This window comes from Molothrus aeneus, chromosome 3, assembly GCF_037042795.1.
Source record: "Molothrus aeneus isolate 106 chromosome 3, BPBGC_Maene_1.0, whole genome shotgun sequence".
In the NCBI taxonomy this organism is placed as follows: Eukaryota; Metazoa; Chordata; class Aves; order Passeriformes; family Icteridae; genus Molothrus; species Molothrus aeneus.
In genome coordinates this window covers 88,790,423-88,804,081 of record NC_089648.1, presented here as the reverse complement: position 1 = coordinate 88,804,081, position 13,659 = coordinate 88,790,423, and the positions used below count along the sequence as shown (strand labels likewise).

Below are 13,659 nucleotides of genomic sequence, written 5' to 3'. Positions count from 1 at the left end.
TCTGTGCAACTCTTGATAATTTTATCGTTACCTTTTTCACAAGTAGGTCATAGAAAGTTGCTGATGGGGTCAGTTTCCATCTTGGTATAACTCAATATAATTGATTCTAATGGGTTTGTTAGGTCAAAAAAGGTGATTTCCTTTAAGGCTTCACCCTAAAAGCAATGTTTCCAAAACCCTGGGTAAATGAAAAATGTATACTGAAGTGATTCCTATACTCAGGATTTTAATGAGACTGCTCTCAATCATTTTTAAAAGATGATGATGAATAAGTGTTCCAATTCCCTCTACTTCTTTTCCCTAGTATAGGAAAGTATGGGTTCATAGAATTGTAGCTATGAAGTACCAGAAGACAAGCATAGGAAGGCTAGAAGTTTCTAGAGTATGCATTTCTTCAGTATGCAGATATAAAGTCAGATGGTCTGCAAGGAGAATGTATCTCCTGAGAGCTCAGGCTAGTGCAGCCCCACTTCTAGTGTGCAAAGTCATGTAAAGAATTTCCTTAGCCCAAAGCAGAGGACTGACAGGTGAGAGGACACCAATCCTCTCCAGGTGCAGGGTATCAGCTATTGCGTGTCAAGGGCTTCTGTGGGAATGAGGCATGGATAAGACCAACTTCTGCAGTTCCCTCCACCATCAATGTCCTGCTTGTAACTCTCCCAAGGCCAATTTGGAGCATTTGGGTGGATGTGAGATGCTCAAAGGTGAGATGCTCACCTTTCCTTCCTTTTCAGTCAGATGCTCTGTGAAGGGAGGGATAGGGCAAACTACCGTGGAGAACAATTTAAGAAGAGTGTCATCCCTGAAAGACCAGGACCTCTGCTGAGGAAGAAGGATGCTGGTAGGGTTGTTGGACTAGTGAGAATAAGGACAAGGTTTTTGTAACAACTACTACCTCTTTGAAGGGAAAATAAGTTCATGCCTCAAGGAGGGACATCTCTGATGCAAGCCCAGATAATCACAGGATTATGATTAGGTCTATCAAGCCCAGATAATCATAGGATCATAGTCTTGAGGGGTTCTGGACCCTGTATTGCCTTAAAGAGAAAAGTTGAAGGCCAGCCTGGCAAGGGAAGAGCATCCTACAAGCACGAAGTGCTACCTCAGCATGACCAACCCCAGAGGTTTAATCAGTGTCACGCAGCAGTCCTCTCAAAGTATCAAGGGATTACTTTAAAAGCCAAGAGGTATTTTCCAGGGAGGTTATGACATTTATTATAGACTATCTCTCTGTCCATTAGGCTGATCCACAGGTGTTTAAAGAGAGAAGCGAATCTAAAAATAGTACTTGGTTCACAGGCTGCACAGAAATGCAGCTCTGCCTGTGCTCCCTTTGGAGCTAGCAGTCCTCTCCCAGTGCTCTTCCATTGTGCTCAACACCTCCCTGGAAGCAGCAGGGCTGCCCATTTCCTCAGTTTGCTCAAGGATACGAATTATGCCTCACTGTATTATGGAGACCCCTTTCACAGTAACACCCTGCAAGGTCAGAAGTTCCCGTGTGGTTTCAGCCTGTCTCTGATGGCCCTCTCCATGCCTGGCCAGAAATACACAGGTGGAGCACAGCCTATCTTCCTGTGATCACCTCACTGCTGAGCTCTGTCTGTGTGCATGCTTGCAGCTCTTACTGTTCTCACAAGATCCTGCTGACACCAGCTTTCCAACCACCCCTTTTCCTTCACCTATTCCAACATACAGAGATTTCCCTCAAATTCTGCTCTGTGAGGCAGCATAAGGAATGGTGTTGATGGAACAAAACTCCAAGCTTTTCCTGTTATAGAAGTCCTTAGGGGAATTTTCCTGTGAATCTTTCCTTCTCTGAGTATGCAAGCCTATCAACACGACAATATCTACTTGGGGACCGCATTGTTTCTTGCTACAGGAAAGGAGTATACATGGTTGGGGTGGTGAATGTGAGAGGACAGAGGTGACAGCTACACGTCCCCAAGCAGCAGCCACTTTGCAGTCATTTCTCTCCTGTCTTCTCACAGGCATCCCACATCCACAGCGGGAGGTGCGCCAGGGGGAAGAGCCATGTGATGAGGAAGAGAGGCGTCTATCCAGAATGGCAAGCTGACGTTCCAACAATGCTGCCTTGTTGGGATGTGGCAGTCTCCAGCAGGGGAAGCAGAGTTTAACCGTGAATAGCAATGCCACGTGCTGCCAGGGCAATTTTTCCAGGTCATTTAATGCTAATAAGCAAAAACCCACAGCAAAGTTAAAGGCAGCCCATAGCCTAGCCACAACTATGAAGGCAGTAGGTTCAGGAATTGGTTTTCTTCCAGAGATGTTAAAGGTTTGGAAAAATTAACTGCGGTATGTTGATATGAAGATTTATGAGAGGATCAAGGAGATATAAAAATGAAAAAGTCAACAATATCAGAGCATGACACAAGATAGTGAAGTATTTTATTTCCATTGCTTTCAATATTATCTCTTGTGTGTTAGCAGGAAATAATCTGAGCAGGGAGACTGCATAGCAGAGGTACGGAAAATAGATGTGATCATTTTCCACAGACGCAATGAGCACCACTCTAGATATTTTATAACTTGCTAGTGTTTTATGTCATTTCTTCAGACATCTGCACATTAGAGTGACTGAGAACTGCAAATGATGTATAGTTAAGATATCCCCCTATAATTAAGCTGAAATAATGCTGGATTATTCTAGCATAATTATAGGGGGCTATTTTAACTATTAGCTCATTAAAAAGCTATGATGCAAATCTCATTCTGAAAGAGACGAAAAAATGAGGGTATATGAACAAAATGTCAGTGGTCCTCTGCTGAGACCAGATGGAGAGGTATAACTATATTCCATTTATCAGTCAATATATTTAATTATAGCCAGGCTTGGATGGAGCCTACAATGGTGTTTATTATATTTAGTGTTTGCAGATGAATATGGTGATTCAGAAAGGCTGGGGAAGGGAATGTGTTACCTATGCAAAAGGGTAGGGTTTAGATGAATTTAGTCTGGGTTTCACATGAAGTACTGCCATGTGCGCCTCTCCAGATGGGAGCTGTCCTTTTGCCCACCTTGCCCTTCAGGTGTGGCACACAGGGTTCCAGAATTGTGTGTGCCAGGCTGTGCAGTGGTGTTTGAGCCCCACGACGAGGCTGGCCCCAAGGAGCGCGCAGGGGATCGCAGCCGCTACAAACACAAGGCGCTCGCCTGTGTCTAATCTCCTTGGGGTCAGCTTTGGTCAAGTGCTATGGAGCAGCAACATTTGGGTAACAAAAGAGAGGCAGTATGCTTGGCTAGTCAGGTTTTGGACAAAGGGCATCCTGGAAAGGGAGCTGCCTGCCCTCGCGTGCTCTCTTCCAGAGGACAGAAAGTTATTCTCCATTTTGTTGACTCCCTCTCTCCTCAGAAGGACCCCGAGGCAAGGGGGTCGAGGCCAAGGCATCCCGAGGAGCTGGAGAGAGGAGCTATTGCCCTGTCCCCTGGCACTTGTTTGAATCCCAGCTCAGCTGTGCTAACCAGTGAAAAGCTATCCTGGGACAAAATCCTGATCCTGCTGCATTTGTAATAACAAAGGTCTCTTTTGCCTGGCCCTGCATAGAGGGTGGTATACACCTGGGGCACAGTTTCAAACCTTGAAACTCCATGTTTTGGACTTTCTAAGACCTCCAGGATCATTCCCTCCAGTGAAGGGGATCTATATATGTTAGGATCCATCCCTGGCCTGTCATTAGGGTATCACTTTACAAGGGTCAGGTTTTCCATCCCAGTTCAGCCACTAATGCTGACTTGCTCACAGTGATTTGCTTTGCAAATATGGTTGGGTGTGCCTGCTCTGTCCAAAGGGGCATCTCATCTCTGGCATCCGACAGCAAGCGTCAGGGAGAAATAATAGACCAGAGGCTAAATAAGAAAAATGACTTCTCACCCTCAAGCATTATGACAACAAATGGTGAAGAACATGCCCTCAGGGAACAGCGAAATGAATGAGATGAATGCCTAATGCCCAATAACTACATGTCAAATCAAAGACCAGACTCTTAAAGCACGAAGTTGGCAGAGTCTGGTGAATGCAAGAAGTAGAGAGTCAGCAGGGAAATTTATTGTTGCACAGGATGGCACAGTATGTAGATCTTGTTGGAGAGCTATTTGTGCTTGTTGTTGGCTTTTGAAGAGTAGGTGAAGAGTGTAAGACTTTGTTGTATAGCAAAAAAAAAAAAAAAAGGAAGGAGAAAAACCAACAAAAAGGCAGGACAGGCAGCTCAGGTAAAACTGAGGTCCCACCCAAGTCTCTTTGTGGTCTAGGACTCAGATGTATGTTACAATTTCTTTTTTTCCTCTCAGCTTGCCTCATAGCTGGCTGCTCAGCTCAGGAACAGCAGTCCAAGTCAACATGAACAGGGAGACCTGGTAAGAAGCTGGGGACATAGCACAGACTATTTTTGTGCTTGACTGAAGAACTCATAGCTAGATGTGATTGGGAAAGGATGTTCTGGATTTTCCTCCAAGAAGATATATTTCTTTATTTCAGACTAAAATTTGACTAAAAGCTGGCTGAAAACTAAGAACAAGACCACAAGCCCAAGTGACCCAGCAGAAAGCATTCACGTGTGCATGTTGGATGTGAGCAACCAGAACGGGTGCACACGAAGTGCCCCACTGGCTTGTGCTAAACTTGCCAGCGCAGTGCTGCGCCCTGAGACTGCAGAACAAGTGCTGTGGTTACAGGAGTGAGCAAGTGTTGTGGTTAAATGAGTGAGCTAGTGGTGTGCTTCCCTGCACCAAGGTCTGCAAGGAGGTTTAGAGCGTGTTGCTGCCTCAGCCCCGGGAGCACGGCTCTGTGCTGCCCCTGCCCTTGCCGCTGGGAAGATATTTCATGGGAAGCTGGGTAGTTTGGGGACCTGGGGCACTGCCGCTGGTGAGATCCGCACCCAGCGCCTCGGGAGCCACTGGGTGGCGTATGAACGCTGGCATACGTAAAGGAGCAGGATCCATGGAAAAAACGCACAAAGCAGAAATATACATAGATAATTAGTGGGCTCTCTTCGGACCGGGACGTGAGCAAGGGAAACCAACCTGGTGTACATTAGGAAAGTGGTTGCATGTCATGCTTCCTTTAACAAATAAAAGTCCAGATGATCAAGTATCAAAGAGTAAAGTTCAGAGGCTGTAAAAGCAATCAGCTAATGAAGAATCACAGCACAGCTTTGTCTTTGCCGTGCAGGGTATGAACAGGGGACCGCAAGGGAGCGGCAATTGCAAAGCCCTTTGGCAAACAGCTGCCCAAAATCATTGCTGGTGCTTAAATACCTGCTGGCAATGGCCAGTTGTTAGTGCCTTGCTCAGCTGGGCACTGGCGATGCCACAGCTACAGTGACCTCAGCTGTGCAGTGCCCTCAGGTGCTGATGTGGCAGGAGCACCGCGGTCCTCCGGCACAGCCCTGCTCAGCTCCGCAGTTTGGAGTTTTCATTTCCTAGAGGAGCAGCCACTCCTATAGGAACGGGACATTGCCTTTGCTCACGGGGCTGAGGACAGCTGGCTCACCAGCAGCTGGCTTTGCAAGCCGGCTAAAGCCGGGAGAGCATTTCCAGCAGGAGTCAGGAGCTAGTAGTGCTTCAATTCAGCACCCTCCAGACTCCCCACATTTTCCTCCCCCATCTCCCCAGGGTTTGTCCCTGTCTGATCTATAACCCTTGCTGCATTTCATGGACTTCTTTCCCTCTGTTTGTTTAATGTGATTAAGAAATATTCATAGTGTTTCTATCCCAGTTTTGCTCATTGTCTGGAATTCTGCCTGCAGAAAAGTTCTCCCAGCCTCGTGCATCTGGACCTGTGGATGCTCAGAGGAGTTACTTGTTCCCAGCAGGGTAAGGCCACAGAGTGACAGAGAAAAGGAGACACTCCAAGCTGAGGTGAGTGTCTTGAAACACATTTTATCTGGTTTTACCAACTGTCCATATAAATGAACAAGAAGCCCACTTTGAGGCTTTGAGACTCTCTTTTATATGATGCTGGGACTGGAACAGGAAAGTGGGGGGAACAGCACTAAGATAAATTATACTATTTTCAACTGATTCAGATAAGCATTTGTTCTGAACACAGCAGCATCACTATGAATTCCCTTCAGCATCTCTGAGAACTCTGTATTATAGACATGAGGCACTGACATGCTTTCATGCTGTTCAGGCATCACACAAGTGGCAAGAGGCAGGAAAGTGCAGTTATCAGCCAGGCTGGGGCTATGTTTTCTTGCCACATTCAGTGGACTGCCTTCCCTCATTTGTGTGAGGTGGGATCATGAGGTATATCTGCTCTCAGCTGCCAGTGACTCATCACTGCCAGCCACCACCAGGTCACTGGCAGGCAGTGGTTGTTCCCTGCCTGCAGATGTCACAGGGGTGAGAAGGGGACGTTGGTGTGCAGGGGGAAGGAGAAATGGTTAAGCAGAGCAGTGTGATGATAGCCTTGAAGCATACTGACTCCCCTCTATCAGCCAAGGGAATAGTTTTTCATCCAGCGTGGAGAAAAGAAGGAAATTGGAGGTGAACAGTCCTCTGCAGTTTGTCCATTCCCCAGCAAACCATGGCTAGGGTGTCCTGCCCAGCTGTGAGAAGTTCATGTCCCAGCTCCATGACTCAGTGTCCCTCTGTGAGAGGGAGATCATTCCCCTAAGGGCTGAAGTCCTTGCTGCCTGTGACTGGTTTGTGAAACATAAAAGGGAAAGTGCTCTTTGGCTTTCATGAGTCTTGATAGAGACTGTGTTGTGGCTGCTCTTCAGTGGGATGCCTGGGAAGAGACCAGGTTACTGGGAGGTAGCTGCCCTTACAGAGCAATGGATTAACATGCAAGCCCTGATGGAAAATAATGCTCCTGCTGTGAGGGGAAAATCTCTCACTCCTGGGAAAAGGGCTGGGGATACATCCTCACTGATGTTGTCTTCCTTCAGAGGCAAAAAGGTGCTGTCTTCTCTGTCCTGCAGATGGGAAGCTGAGGCAGAGAACAAAACTTAATTGATTTTCATCCATGTCAGAGGAAGTCCTTGGTGGAAAGGAGGCAGAAACCTGCATCTGAGGTTAATGGCCTCAGTATGTCCACTATAGGCTCTCGTGAAGACTCCTGTGGTTTTGGGGAAAGTCAGGCTCAGGAAGCTTCACGATGGATTTCAAGTAATAAATGGCAGCAAAATAGGAAAGGAGAAAGTAAAGCCTGGCCCCTGAGTTCCTGAACAGAGAGACATTTGCACACATCTTTATCTGTAAAGGTTTCCTCAGTATTTAGCATTGATGCAAACTCTTCCCTCTGAACAGCACCCAAAATGCCAGCTGGCTCCAGCAGACTGCAGGAAGCACACCAGTGAAGTCTAATGAAAGCCCAGGCACAGCATCACAAAAGTGACTGTCACCCCAGCCTCATGTAGGATTGTGAGCTGCTGTTTCCTCCAGATTAGCAGTGGGCAGTGAGATTCTGGGGGTTTTCTCCAGTGTTGGGGTGTCACTGTTTAGCTGAGCATCCCCTCCAAGTGACTGCAGCCTGTCTGTGGTTGCAGGGTCGATCATGCTGTATGGATCTTGAGTCAGCCACAGAAGGAAAAGTCACTACTTCTTCCTTTATTTTTTTGTTCTTAATTACTTTCAGGATAATAGAGTTCTCCCCTCCCCAGTTTTGTAATTCCCACAAGATCCTGCAGTCCAGAATACTCTGTCCTTAAAGATAAAACATAAAAATAAGCAGAAATCATTATCTAAGTCAGAGAATATTACAGTTAATCATCAGGACTGCCTGGCTGGCCTCCCTCTGCACTGCCCAAGAAAGTGCCAATAAAACTAGATAGATATGTGACTTGATCCTGGTGCCTGAACACATTAGTCAATTTTAATCTTTTTATTTTACAATAATTAAGGCATAACTCTGCCCTTTCTGTCTGAGGGAAAGTTTATAATGCTTGGAAGCACATGGGTATGAAAAATATTTTTTATTGATGTCTTCTCAGACTGTGCTTTGACACCACATTGTCCACTAGGGCCCCAGTGCTCCTAGAGGATGCATTCCCATCCAGCACGAGCCCTAGGCTCTGAGCACCTCACAGCTGGGTTTATGGGAGAGCAGGGCTTGCCTGGTTACAGTGCTCACACAAAACTGGATCCTCTCTTCCTTTGCACCGTGAGCACATGGCCCAGCTTTTCCTGGGCATTTGAATGCCTCTTCCCTCCCTTTTAAGGAGGAGTGCTGAATGTGGCCTGAGGATTAGATGCTCTCCAAAGTTCTTAGGGACCAAGAATAGGCATAATTTTAGGTGAACTAGTGGGAAATCTGAGTGGCTTCACATGCACCCTTGAAGGCGTTAACTCCATTTCTACACTGCTCTAGAGCAGCAGCCCTGCCCCTTTGACATCTGAGGTCCACAGCTCTGGTGCTGTGAAAGGAGATGACAGTGGCACCATGATTTCTATTCACATGTATCACAAAACCTGCAGCAGGGCCTCCTATTTAAATAGCAAACTTTTGCCAAAGCACAAATGCCTCCTACAAGACTCGGTGTGCCCTCAGCTTGCACCTAAGTGACTCACAGCCACAGGCACTTGTCACCTCCCAGGAGGTGCTGAGCAGTGGGTAGCATGACACCAGGAAAACTACGCTGGGGCAACACAGGTCCATGGCTGGAGGGTGTTGTAAGTGCTGCGTGCTGGAAGTGTGGAATAGCACCTGTTTCACAAGGTCTGGCTGGAATGGATGCTATTAATCCCCTGCTTCCATGGGTACTAAATGCACCCACACAATGAGAAAGTAGCATCTCACTGATCAAAGTCAGCTCTGTCACTTTTGCACCCACTTTGCTATTATTCACACCTCACCGCTGGATCAACATATGACACACTGCAGTCCTTCATTTTTCTTGCTCTGGTTTACAAGTATATTTAATGTTTACCTGCTTGGAGAAATAACACATTTTACGCAGTGATAAATCTACTTTTTATTTGTTCAGACAGCCAGTTTATATTACTAATTCAAAGATGATCAATGGATTAACTATATGTTGGATCAAAATACAGCAATATATTTTGGGTGTTTGTTACACTAGGGAGGGTGCATAACAGGTTAGTCCATCGAAGATTTATTTTATTTTAACATTTCTTGATTTCAAAACAATAAAATGCTGCTCATGGGTAAACTTTGTAAACAAAGGAGACTGCCAATGGGTCTGACAACGTTTCCTTGGTAACATTTCTTAGCTTTTACCCCAGTGATTGATATCCAAGGATAGCCATTTGCTTTCTGCAGAGGAGCAGGAAACTAGGCTCCATGATTCTCTTCCTGGCTTCTTAAAGCAGAAAGAGGAGAAGCAATCCACTACAGCTGATGTGGCTTTAATCATTATTAAAAAAAACCAAAAAACAAACAAAAAAAAAAACAAAGAGGAAAAGGGAAAAAGAAAAACCAAAAGAAACCTCAACAAAAATTACTCAGGAAAAAAACCCCAGGAGACAAATTGCACTTGGAACCTGATCCAAAAAACCCACTGTACTCGACAGAAAAATTCTGACTTCAAAGGTCTTCAGATTAGATCCCTGAAGTGTGTTTAAGACTGACCTTAATGTGAATACATTTATCTGCTGTGCTCTTTGCTTTCTTTGATTAAAAACCTTTTGTGCAAAGTTTCCTTCTTCTGTTTGTGCTTCCAGCCCCATCATTCATGGGGAGCCCTCAAAGCTACCTACCTTGGGAAATGGGCAGCCATGGGAGGCTGGGTCCTGTTTTGATTTTGCAGTAAAATATTCCCAAATTTAACCCAACAAAGGAAAACTGCATTTTCAAGCCCAGTCAGAGCTAGTCAAAAAGTGGGTTTAGGTGTGTGAGAGAGATGTAAAATGCCCAAATGGTGCCACTCATGCCAAAGCCCTTTGCAGTCACACAAGTGACAACACTTGTGCAATGATTGTGACTGCCCACAAAGGTGCCTGGCTGCCAGTGGTGCAGAGGTACTGCCAGCTTCAGTCAATGACAACTCCACATCAAACACCACAATGAGCAATCAAATTATTCCTGAAGACACAGGAAATAGCTGTCCCTCTCCAGCACACATGGCGCTCCACTGTGGCTGGGGCTGAGCAGGTGAAGGGGATTTGGGTGACTTTGCAGCTCCTTGACACAATCCAAGGATCTGGAGAGAGATCTGGGAGGGCAGTCATGCTCAGGGACAAGGATGTTTTGGCTCATTTACTCCTCCTTGGCTATGTCCCCGATACAGTTCCATTTGCAAGGGGCTTGAAGGTGTATGGCTCTGCACTATTTGTCATGTTCTTCCCAGGTTTTTCTTCCTTGCTAAGCATTTTTTCCCCATCTTTCCCTTTTTTAGAGTTTGAAATGAAGGTAGTTGAAGCTCTGTCCCATAAAAGAGGGGCTGGCAGCCTCAGCAGGGCAACAGCAATATGCTTCCTCCACGGGGTTATGGGAAAAAATGGGATGTGGCTATCTGGACATCTCAGAAATCATTACAGCCAGACAGGTTCATGTAAGAATACATTAGGGTTTTGGATGGCTGCATATCTAATAGGTTCATCCTTCCTTTCTCTCTTGCAATTTATCCTGTGTGCTTCTATACCCCAATTTTAGCTCACTCCAAGCTTCCCCCAATCAAATGCCCCTTTCCACTCACTCCTCCTAAACCTTTCACAATACTTACAGCCCTTCTCCATCTTTTCTTTTCCTCTTCTACAGGAGGCCTCACTCCTTTGTGGCCCTCTAAATGCCACCATCGACCGTGAGGCTCTTGGCTGACAGCAGGAGACAAGCAGAGGCTGGTGTGGCCAGCTAATGGCCTGCTCCCGCAGCCCAGGCAGCAACTCTCACCGAGGATGTGGCAGCCAGAGGCGTGTGCGGCAGCTGGGAGGCTGAGGGAATGACTGATGGACGCCTGAAGGACAAGCAGTGGGATCACAGCATGCCTCACTTCTGTCAGGGAAGGGGCTAAATCGATGAACACACAACAAATCAATTCTGTTGGGGTTTTCTTTTGGTAATGTGATCTTTTCCATTAGGATGCTCACCAATGCTCCATTAATAGCTCATTCAACTGCCAGTGCTGTGTGGTACCCAAGGCCTGAGGAAATGCAAAATTATAAAAAAAGGATAGTAATGGATAGTAATTGATCCAGAGAATTGTATAATCATATGATACAATTGGCAGGTTTTATTTTTGTAAGCTGAGTACCTTATTTCCTGAAGCCTGAGATACATTCACACACTATGGAAGCATTATATTACTTATAAAATTATCCAGTCCTTTTTATAATCCAGCATCAGTACAGCCTGTCCCAAATAACTCTTTTTAAGATGCACTCCACAGGCATATTGTGTACCTAATTATTTCTCATTGTTTTTCTCCACTATTTATTTCATCTGGTGTCTCCCTCTTTCCAGTGACAAATTGTCGGTACTTGGAGACATAAATAAAGCCGATTAATCCTTTAAGGACACCCTCATGTCCCAGATCAAGCACTCCTGTTGCTGTTTCTCTTTCCTGAATAAAATACATTTCAGTGGAGGGCTTTTGAGGGCTCCAGGTACAAGACTGTGCCATGGAGAAAGGAAGGGGGAATCTGTGGACGCCCTTCTTCCCTTGTGCAGGAGAGAGGCAGATGAGGGACTCCACACTGTAGGAGGTAAGGAATGCACAGGATAACAGGGGTTTGTACATAGATTCCCACTCCAGGGAGAGGGGCTTCTTTCTCCTCAGACAGAAGATTTTTCCTGAGATCTGGGGGGAGAATGACTTGGTGGACTGAGCTGGGACGTGCTGCTGGGCATCCAGCCTGGTCCTGTCTGCTGACATCCAGCAATCCTGTCTGGCACCAGGGCTAGAAATGCCACTGGGGTGACACGCACAGGAGCTTTGGGATTGTCCCCTTCCCATTTCCCTGGAGGGATCACCGAGCACAAAGGCTGGATCTCCAAAGTGGAGCTTTGTGGTAATCTGGCAACGCTGAACATAGGGAAGCCCGGGGCCCTGGGGAGGGCAAAATAAAAAGAAATGCAGTGGAAATCACTGTCTCCCCTTCCTGGCCAGCAAATCCTTCCTGGGCCTGATGATGGCCAGCACATTCTAGGAGACTCAGGGGTCCCTCCTCTCCAGGTCGAGTCTCTATCTACCTACCTCCATCCTCCCTGAGAGGCATCCATGCCCTGCACCCTCCACAGGACTCAGTCCCTGGTGACCTTGCCAGCTTCTATGGCCAGCTCTCTCCCATGTGCCTGCTCTCACTTCTCACAACTACAACAACCAGAAAAATAAACTGGGTGGCAGCCTCATGCTCTGCCACCCAGCCACCCCTTTCAGCATAGGAGCATAACATATACACAGCCAAATGCAAACAAACGCATTGCAAAAGCTACATCACCTGCTGGAAATGGTGTCAATCTGATTACAGCACCAAACTTTGCTCATGTGCCACAGAAAAGCAGGAGGTTGCTGAAAAGCTGCAGATCCAGGCAAACATCCTTTTATCATTTGATCCATGCTTCACAGCTTTACCTGCTCTCATACAGGTGGAAGGTATCTGGAAAAGTTAGCTTTTTGGAACAAAGTACCATCTTCTGAGAAGATGTTGAATATAACTGGCTTGCTCCAAACCCAGCTAGAACTGACATGGTTTTGTCCCAGAGTTTGCTACTTCTGTTTTTTATGGGAATGGGCAGCCTCTATCCTGAGAAGGCAACTCAGCCTTCAGTGACCTGGTCCCAAATGTTGCACAGCAGAGAAGAACCACCTAGAGAAAAGGCAATACCCCAGGAAGGAGAATCCCCATTGCATCTGGACTATTTTTGAGGTCTTTACTGACCTGGAAGGTGGGGTCAGGACTTTCTAGCTTAAGCAGAAGGTCAGGCTGTCTTTTGAGAGAGAGGAAACTGAGTAAGGCAGCCGCTATTCATATCTGGGAAAAAGGATATGTGCTCTCAGCCTTGTGTATACAGCCTGAATTAGTGAAGTAAGTCCTCTGTAAATCATCCCTTCCTTGCAGCTCTGTTTTCCTCCAAACAATGGAATGAGAAACTGGAAGCATGCTGATATGATAAGCAGGGGGATAAGGACAGGCAAGGTCAGAGGTACTCCTATTACTGTCTTCCTGGATATAGACATCCATTCCTCACTTCTCTAAAAGCCAAGGAAGGACTCAGTTTAAAGAACCGTCTTAGCTGTGTCAGATCCTTGTCCTTTCTACCTGGATGCATGTGGCATGTAACTAAGGAAACTAAACACACTGCAGATGCCTTGGTTTGAAATGTCTCTGCCGAGAGCTGGTTGAAACACAGGACTTGCATTCTGCAAAAAATCCTGACATTTGCAAAAGTTTGGTTCAACAGAAAAAATGAGTCATTTTCCCCCTGAAAAGGAAAATCTGTGGGGAGGGAAAAAAAGGGAAAAATAATTGCTTGGAAAAATCAAACCATTCCTATGGTTTTTTATTTTTCCCCCAATGCAGAACAGAGGAACAGCTGCTTCTGTCTCCTGAGTATCCCTCCAGCCATGAGCTGAGCAGATTCAAATCCCAGTGAGCTTCTGCCTGTGCCAGAGCTCCTGTGGCTTTGGCCTTCCCATGGCAGAGCTCAGCCATCTGGGTCTGGGAGAGACTGTCCTCACAGCAGCATCACCTCGAGCTGACAGGGAACCAACTGTGCTGCAGCTGACCTGCTTCTGCCA

General features: G+C 46.3%; 1 long non-coding RNA gene across 1 annotated transcript; it reads left to right on the top strand.

Moving 5' to 3' along the window:
• The first annotated feature begins 4,229 nt into the window (after window positions 1-4,229).
• LOC136554090 (uncharacterized) lies at window positions 4,230-11,459 on the top strand. The gene is made up of 3 exons (XR_010783278.1): window positions 4,230-4,372; window positions 5,764-5,875; window positions 10,680-11,459. It is a non-coding gene; the product is annotated as an uncharacterized lncRNA (long non-coding RNA).
• Window positions 11,460-13,659: the final 2,200 nt, after the last annotated feature.